The 10856-nt window shown below is 35.9% G+C and overlaps 1 pseudogene; it reads left to right on the top strand.

Moving 5' to 3' along the window:
- The first annotated feature begins 1921 nt into the window (after positions 1-1921).
- On the top strand, positions 1922-3711 carry LOC102500239 (putative ATP-dependent RNA helicase DDX52 pseudogene; annotated as a pseudogene).
- The last annotated feature ends 7145 nt before the right edge of the window (positions 3712-10856 follow it).

The following is a 10856-nucleotide window of genomic DNA, read 5'->3' as shown; positions in this document are numbered from 1 at the left end:
ATCAGGATAACCTAAGAGCTATTCTCCAACATCAGGACAGAATACCAAATAGGACCTAATACTGAATCAAACAAAAATATGCAGAAACAAAACTAGTAGTTAAGCTCAGTTATTTATAGGTGCAAAAATTCCTAAATTAATATTAGTAAGTCATATACCCCATCTTCTACATTATGTATAAAACAGAAATTGGTCTAGAAAAATGCCCGTCAATGTAAAGATAGTTTACTATTTTTAAATCTATTAATATATCAAAGAGATCTTACCTTTATAGAAACTGGAAAGACATTTGGAGAAATATCCTGATTAAAATTAAAGTTTTATTAAAACATGGAGAAAATATCATTGTTTTGTTTTGTTTTTAGTTTTGCTGTAGGGCATGTACACTCACTGGACAGAGGCAGAGAGAAGGAGAGGGAAAGTGAGACATCATCTACACCCATGAGGAGGGGTGGTGATGGCCATGCCACAGTCCCTTCTCCTCTATTCTCCTCTTGGGATTTTGCACATGTATGCAAATGTTTGTTTTTCAAACGGTGGAGTCCAGAGCTTAAACTGCGTAGTCACCAAGGTGGGATACAGGCACCTTAACACCATGCCACCTAGCTGACTCAAGCAACAAATTTTTTCTTAACATAATAAATAGCTGATTCAGTCATCATTACCTGCAAAATACCAGAGATTATTACTAAAGCTTATAACAAGATAAAGATTGCAACCATTTTTATTTAATATTGTTTTAGATATTCTAGCCAATACAATTAGGCAAAAGCAATTAATTAAATAAAATAGAAAGAAGGTAGCAAAATTCTAGATAATGAAATAATTTGGTAGTACCAAGTGAATTCGTTTTAAAACAAACTATTTTAAAAAATGGGTATAAGGCTAAAGTTGAATAGCGAATAAATTACAATATATTCATATCATGGCATACATGAATGCTCGCCTGAGCATATGGTGTGAGTATTTATTGACCTGGAAAGATGGTTGTGTTTAATAGGTTTGAAACAGAAAGGCCATAGAGCAGTGCTAACTGGTCCTCCCTAGTTGAGAAATTATGGTTGATTTCCATTTTCTCCAGATTGGTTTTTTTATGTTTTCTAATTTGTCCTCCATGATTGTGTGTGTTACTTGTATAAGAATTTGTTAAAACTTTTGAGAATTCACTCCAGTGATATAAATTATTTCTATTTATAAAGGTTATCCCTGCATTAGAGATAAATATGTTTATATTCCCTTAATTATTTAAAAAGAAAAATAATGGCTCCCATAATTATATACTTTTCTGAAGGCATAATTGTACCCTCTATATATTAATTCCAGTCAGTATACAAAAACAAGTGAAGGAAAAGAGATAAAGGAAAAATGAACACAAAGCTCACCAAAAAGTGCCCTGTTTAGCACCTTTTAGCCATTGTTCATCCTTCATGGATCTCAAGGAGGGATGGCTCCTCCTCAATATCTGTTTGGAAATTCTGGGCAAAGGACCATTTTTGGCCCTGAGTGAATGCCAGGTTTTGTTCTTTTGTATCCTCCTAAGCAGATTTTTTATTTGTTTGTTTATTTGGTTTGTTGTTGGTTGGGTTTTTTTTTGTTTTTTTTTTTTGTTTGTTTGTTTGTTTGTTTTTGGTTTTAGCTATAGGGGCATGCATTTGCCAGATAAAGAGAAAAAGTAAGAAATCACCCTCCAGGTGAGATGGCCAAGTGGTAATCCCTTCTCTTCCATTCTCTTCTCAGGATCTTGGGCACCTATGTGCACGCACACGCACTCAGTATGACTTTTAAGCCACTCAGTCCGGCACTCGAACAGCAGTCAGCCATATGGGAGTCTAGCACCTTGATCACTTCACAACCTCTCTTCTAACCAGTTTTATCTCTAACTCTATATTTTAATAAAACAAGCACATATAAAATAGTCAAGATGCATGGTCATGATCTATTTCACCACCTGGGTACAGGGGTCAAATTTAACATGAGATCCTTCTCCACAGATGCAGCCCAATTCCAGGTGGGAAAAAGAAAATATAACTGATTTGTCTGAGGTATGGCAGAGATTGGAGTTTTTTGGAAACAAATCTGTCTCAGTTGAGAGTGGAGCATCAGAAACACATCAGGAGGTCCAAAATGAAGAGGGAAAAAAAAGAGAGCTTAACTGCAAAGAAAAGAGGAGCAAAATAAGAGGAAAAGGAAGAAGGAGATGACATCAGATGGTATTGCTCAAGAAGAAGACACTATTATACAGTGAATATCATCTATGGAAGCAAAGATTGAAGATAAAAAAGGTTAGATTAACCTCAAGAAAATCAGAACATTTCAGACAGGAGAAGATAAACTTCATCTGGAATGAACACTAAATTTTTGTCTGAGGAACTGATCTTCCTAACCCAATTGCTACAACTTGTCAGGAATATAAAATCAATTCTGGACAGCTTTGGAACATTCTAGATACCTATTTCCAAATGCCTATGCCCATCTAAATGTAGACCATTCTAGTTATGCTACACAGTTGGGAATTTCTGGCTTCTGTACCTGCTAGATCTGGAGAAACTTTGGCCTTTAGCATTCTTATTTTAATGCAGCTGAAACAACCCATAAATAAAGACTTCAGAGCCCTGATTATATCACCAACATGAGAACTTGCTAGCCAGACTCACCAGGAGTTAATAAAAATCTCTGAGGGAACAGGATTCAGGATACATATGATCTACAAAGCAGTAGTGGCAGCCAAGAAATTTGGACCTAAATCATCCAATAAATTCTTGACTACTCCAAAATGATCAATCTATTTACTAAAGCAAGATCCACCAGGAATAGACCTAAAGAGTGTTGAGTGGCTGGTGGTAGATGAAGCAGACAAACTGTTTGAAGATGGCAAAACTAGCTTCAGAGACCGGCTGGCTTCCATTTTCCTGGCAGACAAGGTCAGAGGAGCTATGTTCAGAGCAACTTTTGCATATGATGTTGAATAGTGGTGCAAGCTCAACCTGGACAATGCCCTTACTGTATCCATTGATGCAAAGAATTCTGCAGTAGAAATTGTAGAACAAGAGCTTCTCTCTGTTGGATCTGAGACTAGAAAATGTCTAGCCATGAGACAACTTCTCAAAAAGGGCTAAGAGCTTCCTGTGATTGTTTTTGTTCAGTTCATTGAGAAAGCTAAAGAGCCTTTTTTTGAGCTCATATACAAAGGGATTAATGTGGGTGTTAGTCATGCAGAGAGAACACAGCAAGAGAGAGGTAACACAGACCACAGCTTCGAAGCAGGAAAAGATCTGGGTTCTTACTTGTATAGCCTTGCTAGCAAGAGGGATCAATTTTAAAGGTGTGAACTTGGTGAACAGCTATGACTTTTCAACCCCCCAGTGGACTATTTCAAAGGATAGGTCGAACTGAAAGAAGAGGATGTAAAAGGAAAGCTGTTACAATTTTCACTGAAGATGATACACCATTATTAAGAAGTACGGCCAATGTTTTACAGCAGGTGAGGTGCCTTATAACAGAATATGTCAAAGGTTTCCAAAAATTACTAACAAAAAAGGATGATGAAGAAAGCATTGGAAAGATAGCATTAGTACAACTTCAAAATATTTCTTAGGGAAAGCTAAAGATGGATGGAAAAAGGTTACTTGTCAGAATAACAAGAAGAAAGTAGCTTTTCATTATAAAATTAAAAAAAAAGATTATAACTATCCTAGAAATGGAGTTTTATGATCCCAGAGTAAATGTTTTCATGGAATAACATCAAGTCAAGTCGCCTGTACCAAATATTTGACATCAATTACAAGCATATGGGTCAGTGAAAGCAATCCTGAAGTATCAACAAGCCCTAGTTTCAATTTATCAGTGACTTTTAAGTGATTTAGTGGAAATAGCATAACCTAGTAACCTACATTATTGATATTTAATATTGATGATTGATTTCTATACTTTTAATCCAGGTACTTCTTATCAGAGAACAAAAGCTTATGCTAAAAATAACAACATCCACATATGTGATCTCCTAAGGATTATCCCTTCAAGTATGAAAATGTAGTATGTGCTATGGAAAGGCATATGGGACAGAATTTCAGAATAAAGTCTTTGTTTTTTCATTTTTTATTTCTTTGGTGTGGTTTTTGCCATAGGGCACAAGTGCTCGCCAGAAAGACAGAGAGAGACAGAGAGACAGAAAGTGAGAAATCACCCCCAGGAAGGATGGCCATGCCACATTCCCTTCTCATCCATTCTCCTCTTGGGATCTTGGGCATGCATGCACATGCGCCCGGCATGAGTTTAAGCTACCGGGTCCAGGATTTGAACCATGGTGACTACATGGGAGTCCAGCGACATAGCCATTACACCAACTGCTGGTCCCCCAAAAATAAAGTCTTTAGATCAAAAAAGAAAAAGTAAATAAACATTACTGACCCAGATGTCAGGCTCAGAAGACAAAGATATTATAATTAGTGTAATTACTTCATATGCTCAAAAAGCTGAATACTGATATAGGTGATATTAAAAAGGCATAAAACAACCAAACTTTTAGAGATGACTTTAAATTCTGATATAAAAAGTGTACTGGATGGGCCAGTAGGTGGCATGGTGATTAAGGCACTGGACTCTCATATGACCCATCATAGAGTCAACAACTTGAAAATAAACCTGGGTGTATGTGTGTGTGTACCCAAAATCCTAGGAGGAGAATGGAAGAAAAAAGATTGTGGCATAACCACTTCCCTTGGAGGGGGTGATCTCTCACATTTACTCACATTGTCTCTCTCTATGTCTCTCTTTTCTCCAGTGAGTACACATGCCTTATTGCAAAAACCTAAAAAACAAACAAAAAAACAAAAAGTACTGAGTAGAATGATTATACACTGCAGACGAAAAGATTAATGCTATGGCTTAGATAATGACTTGGCCACCAAAGGTTCTTATTTTAGAATTTGGTCCCTAGCATAATGGCATCAGGAGCTGGTGAGACCTTTAAGAGATGAGGCTTGGTGGTTTGAGATTGGATCATGGAGGTATCACCCTCATGGGTAGATTAAGACTCTCAAAATACTGAGGAAGTTTTAGCACTCATCAGAAGGGATAATTTCAATGAGAGCAGGTTGTTATAAAAGGAAGTTTGCTTTCCCCACATCCCTCTTCTTCTGTACGCACCCACCATGCTTTCTTCTTTTGTCAGCCATGTTATGATGTAGCCAGCCTGATACCAGTGCCGTGCCTTCGAACTTTCTAGCTACCAAAATTATGAGCCAAAAAACACTTCTATTCTTTATAAATAACCCAAACACAGGCATTCCTATTAGCAGAACAATAGAGGATTCAGACATAGCCATGGAAACTACCCAAAATGATACATAGGAATACAAAGAAAAGAAAATTGTACATTTTTGAACTATAGGACAACTTCATGGGGCCTAACGTGTTTAATTATAGGCCTCAAAGGAGAGGAGTAAGAAGAGGAGATAAAATAATATTTAAAGAAATAATAACTGAAAATTTTCCAACTTTGGCAAAAACTAGAAGACTACAGATACAAGAGTATTGATGAACCTCGAACATTAGAAACATGGAAAAAAACTACACATTGTAATCAACTTATTCAAAACCATTGACAGTAGGAAAGTTCTAGAAGTAACCGAAGAAAAAAGACATGTTACATACTGAAGATCAAAGATAAATTTGACTGTATATTTCTTTTTAAAAACAATGCAACTGAAAAAAACAAAGAAGTGGCATCTTTAAAATATTAAAAGAAGAAAAATTATAATCCCAGAATTTGTTGCCAGCAAAATTATATTCCAAAACTGAATATAAGTGTCAGATATACAAAAACTGAGAGAATTAATTGCCATCAGAGCTGCACTACAAGAAATGTTAAAGAAGCGGGGCCAGTAGGTGGCATGGTGGTAAATGCGCTAAACACTCCCACATGGCCTACCACAGTTCAAGTCTTGGACCTGGTGGCTTGTTTTCTCACTTTCTCTCTCTCTCTGTCTCTTTCTGGTGAAATTAAAATAAATTTTAAAAAAAGAAACATTAAAGAAACAAGATGACAAGACCTTATCAATTGTCTTTCTCACGACTTGTGTATATATGCTATCATAAAAATAAATAAAAAGTAAATGATAAAATCTTTCAAGCGGAGAGTGATACTGGGTGGAGCTGTGAATCTACACAAAGGAAAGAAGAGCACTGGAAAGGGTAACATGTGGGTGATATGTAATATTGTAGGGTTTTTTCTTATTATTAAAAACTCTTTAAGAGGTCATTTTTTTTGTTTAAACAAAAATAGTAACAACAGGGTGAGCAGTAGCATGGAGGTTAAGGAATCCGGACTGGCCAGTTGCAGATTTCAAATCCCAGACCCAGTACCTTGAAAAACAGAGTAGGCAAGTGTGCAAATGCGATCAAGGTTTTGAGAGGAGAAGGAAGAAGAGATTGTGGTGTGGCAATCCCACCGAGGGGATAATTTCTCACTTTCTCTTTTTCTCTATCTCTATCTTGCTCTGGTGAGTGGACATGCCCTGTACCAAAAACTAAAAAAAAAAAAAAAGTGTGAGGTCTGTGATAAGTCTAAAAATAAAATACGTAACAGAAGCACCACAAAGACTAAGAAAGGCAAAATGAAAGTGTACTGTTTTTCCCCCATAGGGAATGTGTCCCCAGCAGAGAAAGACAGAGAAAGAGAGAGAGGGGGAAAGGGCAAAAGCACCCCTCCATAGGGAAAGTTCATGCTGCAATCCCTTCTCCTTCATTTGACCAAGAGATACGCATTAGGATATTTATAGAAGCACTCTTTGTAAAAATTGGAAATCACTCAAATGCCCATCATAATTTGAATAAATAAATAAATAGTGGTACAGTCTCACAACAGAATACTGCACAGTGGGGACCAGCAGATGGTGTAATGATTATGTTGCTGGACTCCCATATAGTTGACCATGATTCAAGTTCTAGACCTGGCAGCTTAAAATTCATGCCAGGCACATGTGCATGTGTGCCCAACATCCCAAGAGGAGAATGGAGGAGAAGGGATTGCTGCATGGCCATCCCTCCTGGGAGGGGGGGGGGTGATTTCTTGCTTTCTGTTTTTCTATCTCTCTGTCTTTCCAGTGAACACATGTGCCTTATGGCAAGAGTCTCTCACAAATAAAAAATACTGTACAGTGATTAGAATAATTGACCTGTAACTACACTTAATAATATGGGTGAATAATACCACAAGCATAATGTTGAATGAAAGAAATCAGTCCAGAAAAAAACAAGTGAAACAATCTATGTTGATAGAAGTCGACATTGTTATTACTCTTCGAGGTGGTATGTGGCTGCCAGAGGCCCTTCTGATCTACTAGTATTTTTGTTTAATTAATTATTTATTTATTTAATATAGGGTACGTGCATCGCCAGACAGATAGAGACAGAGAGACAGAAAGTGAGAAATCAGCCCCCAGGGGGGATAGCCATGCCGCAATCTCTTCTCCTCCATTCTCCTCTTGGGATCTTGGGCACGCATGCACATGCGCCTGGCCACCAGGTCCAGGATGTGAACCACGGTCGACTAAATGGGAGTCCAGCAACATAGCCATTACACTAACTGCTGGTCCCAATATTTTGCTTCTTGATCTGGGTACTAGTTATGTGATCTGCTCAATTAATGAATAATATTCAGACAGCTGTAAAATTACATATACTTTTTTGAATTCATAGACTAAATAAATTATTTTTAAGTGAATGTATTGGGTCATCAGAAAAGTCATGAACATTTTTGCATAGGAAAACAGAAAAATACATTTTCCTGATGACCCAATGGTTTGTAACTTTGCTTATATTTCTTTTTTTATAATATTTAATTTATTTTATATTTTTCACATGAGTTTTGCCAGAGAAAGACAGAGAGACAGAGAGAGAGAAAGCAATCCACCAGGTCTGAGACTTGAACCATGGTAGGCCATGTGGAAATTCCAACACATGAACCACCACACAACCTGCTAGCCCCAGCTTTGCTTATATTTCATATTTTTCCTTAAAACAAATTTTTTAAAATGGGAATCCTGGGCAATAGTTCTTTAAAAGTGAAAACTTCTTTTCACTTATTACAAATGTTCTTAGTAATAACAAGTGAAAAATAAATGATAACCAAAGGGAAAATAATAGATGATAAATAAATAAATAATAGATAAATCAGTTCTTAAAATTCTAATGTATCTCCAAACTTTAGGAGAAAATATATCAGTTGACACTCCCCAACATTTACATTACAACCATTTTAAAGTTACAAGAAAAGAAACTTGAAGCAAAAAAAAAAAAAAAAAAAAACTCTCTAAATAAATAAATAAATAAATTCTCCAATCAAAAGACACAGATTGGCTGAATAGATTAAAAACAGAAACCCTCTATCTGTTACCTACAAGAAATGTACCTCATAAATAAAGACATACATAGACTAAAAGTGAAGGGATGGAAAAAGCATTTGATGAAAATGGAAACCAAAGAAGAACTGTAGTCATGATACTGATTTCAGACAAAATAGGCTCTTAGACAAAAACTGTAAGAAGAGACAAAAAAGGGCATTATTTAGTAGTAAAAGGGCTAATTCATTGAGAAGACTTAACACTTATAAATAGCTATGCACCAACTAAGGAGCACCCAAATACATGAAAGAAAGACTGCTAGATCTAAAAGGAGAGATTAGACTACAACACACTAATTGTTGGGAATCTCAACACCCCCCTATCTCTTTTGGACTGATTAAGACAAAAAATAAACAAAGACATACAGAATCTAAAGCATATCATAAATCAAATGGACTTGACAGACATATGGAACCTTCCATCCAAAATACTAAATGTACATTTTTCTCACCCCCACAAGAAACCTTTTCAAAGACTGACCACATGATAGGGCACAAAACAAGCCTTTACAGATTCAAAGGCACAGAAACTGTATCCAGCATCTTCTCCAACCATGATGGAATTAAACATGATATCAATTTCAGGAAAAAAAATGAAAATACACAATCATATGAAAATTAATTAACCTACCCTTGAATGACTTCATAAGAAGAAATTAAGACTGCAATCAAAGATTCATGGAAACTAATGATAATGAGTACACGAGTTTCCATAATCTATGGGACACAGCAAAAGCAGTCATAAGAGGGAGGTTCATAGCAATTAGTACTCATAAAAAATACAAAAAGATGGAAAGGTGGCAAATGGACAACCTAACACCATGTCTCAGAGAATTGGGAAAACAACAACAAAAATAATCCAAACAATGCCAGGAGAAAAGAAATAATAAAGATTCAAACAGAAATAAATGACATAGAAAATAAACTATACAGAAAATAAAAGAAACAAAAATCTGATTCTTTGAAAAGATAAACAAGATTGACACACCATAAGCTAGACTAATTAAGAAGAGAGAAAGGAACCAGATAAATCAAATTTGCAAGGAAACAGACAATGTTACAACAGACAATAGAAATACAAAACATCATTAGCGGATACTATGAGTGACTATACACCAAAAAACAAGAAAACCTAGATGAGATGGACAAATTCCTGGACACATATAATCTACCAAGATTTAATCAGGAGGACACAAAAAGCCTTAATAGACCCATAACAAGCAATGATATTGAATCAGGAATAAATAACCCCCCAACAAAGAAAAGCCCTAGTCCTGGTGGTTTTATTTCTGAATTCTACAAAACTTTTAAAGAAGAGTTAACCCCCATTCTACTGAAGTTATTTTTAAAGATCCAAAAGAAAGGAACTCTCCCAAATTCATTTTATGAAGGCTCTATCACCCCCATCCCCCAAACAGACAATGACATAACAAGGAAGGAAAACACCAGACCAATGTCTCTGATGAATATAGATGCAAAATTCTCAGCAAGATACTAGCAAATTATATCCAACAACATATAAAAAACATTGAACATCATGACCAGGTAGGCTTTATTCCAGGGATGCAAGGGTAGATCAGCATACGCAAAACCCTAAATATAATACACAATATTAACAGAAAGAAAGATAAAAACCATATAATCATATCAATTGCTGCAGATAAAGCATTTGATAAAATGCTACATGCCTTCATGATTAATACTCTCAGCAAAATCGGCATAGAAGGGTCATTTCTCAACACAATAAAAGCTACTTATGAGAAGCCAATATCTAACATCATATTGAATGGGAAAAAGCTGAATGCTTTCCCACTAAAAACTGGTACAATACAAGGCTACCTACTTTCTCCACTCCTTTTCAATACAGTGCTGGAAGTCCCAGCCAAAGCAATCAGAAAAGAGAATAAAATAAAAGGCAGTCAAATAGGAAAAGAAAAGGAGAAATTATCTTTATTTGCAGATAACGTGATTGTATACATAGAAGACCCAACGGTATCCACAAAAAAAAACTCTGGTAAGTAATAAATGAATATAGTAAAGTGGCAGGTTACAAAATCAACATACAAAATTCTATAGCATTTCTATACAAGAAAAACAGGTAGACTGAAGTAGAACTGAAGAAAGTAATCACATTTACCACAGACACAAAAAGTATCTTATACTGTAAGATATTTCTAGGTATATAAGATGCCTAGGGATAAATCTAGCCAAAGAAGTCAAAGACTTCTACAAGGAAAACTATGAAAATCTAAAAAAGAAATAAAAAATGACATACAAAACTGGAAGGACATCCCATGTTCCTGGATTGGAAGAATTAGTATAATGAAAATGGAAATATGGAAATTCTAATGCAATCCCAATCAGAATTTCTTTTTTTTTGGGGGGGGGGGGAGAGGTTTTTGCTATAAGCACATGCGCTCGCCAGACAGACAGAGAGAGACAGACAGAAAACGAG

This window comes from Tupaia chinensis, unplaced genomic scaffold (genome assembly GCF_000334495.1).
Source record: "Tupaia chinensis unplaced genomic scaffold, TupChi_1.0 Scaffold000099_1, whole genome shotgun sequence".
NCBI lineage: Eukaryota > Metazoa > Chordata > Mammalia > Scandentia > Tupaiidae > Tupaia > Tupaia belangeri.
This window is presented reverse-complemented; position numbering and strand designations above follow the sequence as displayed.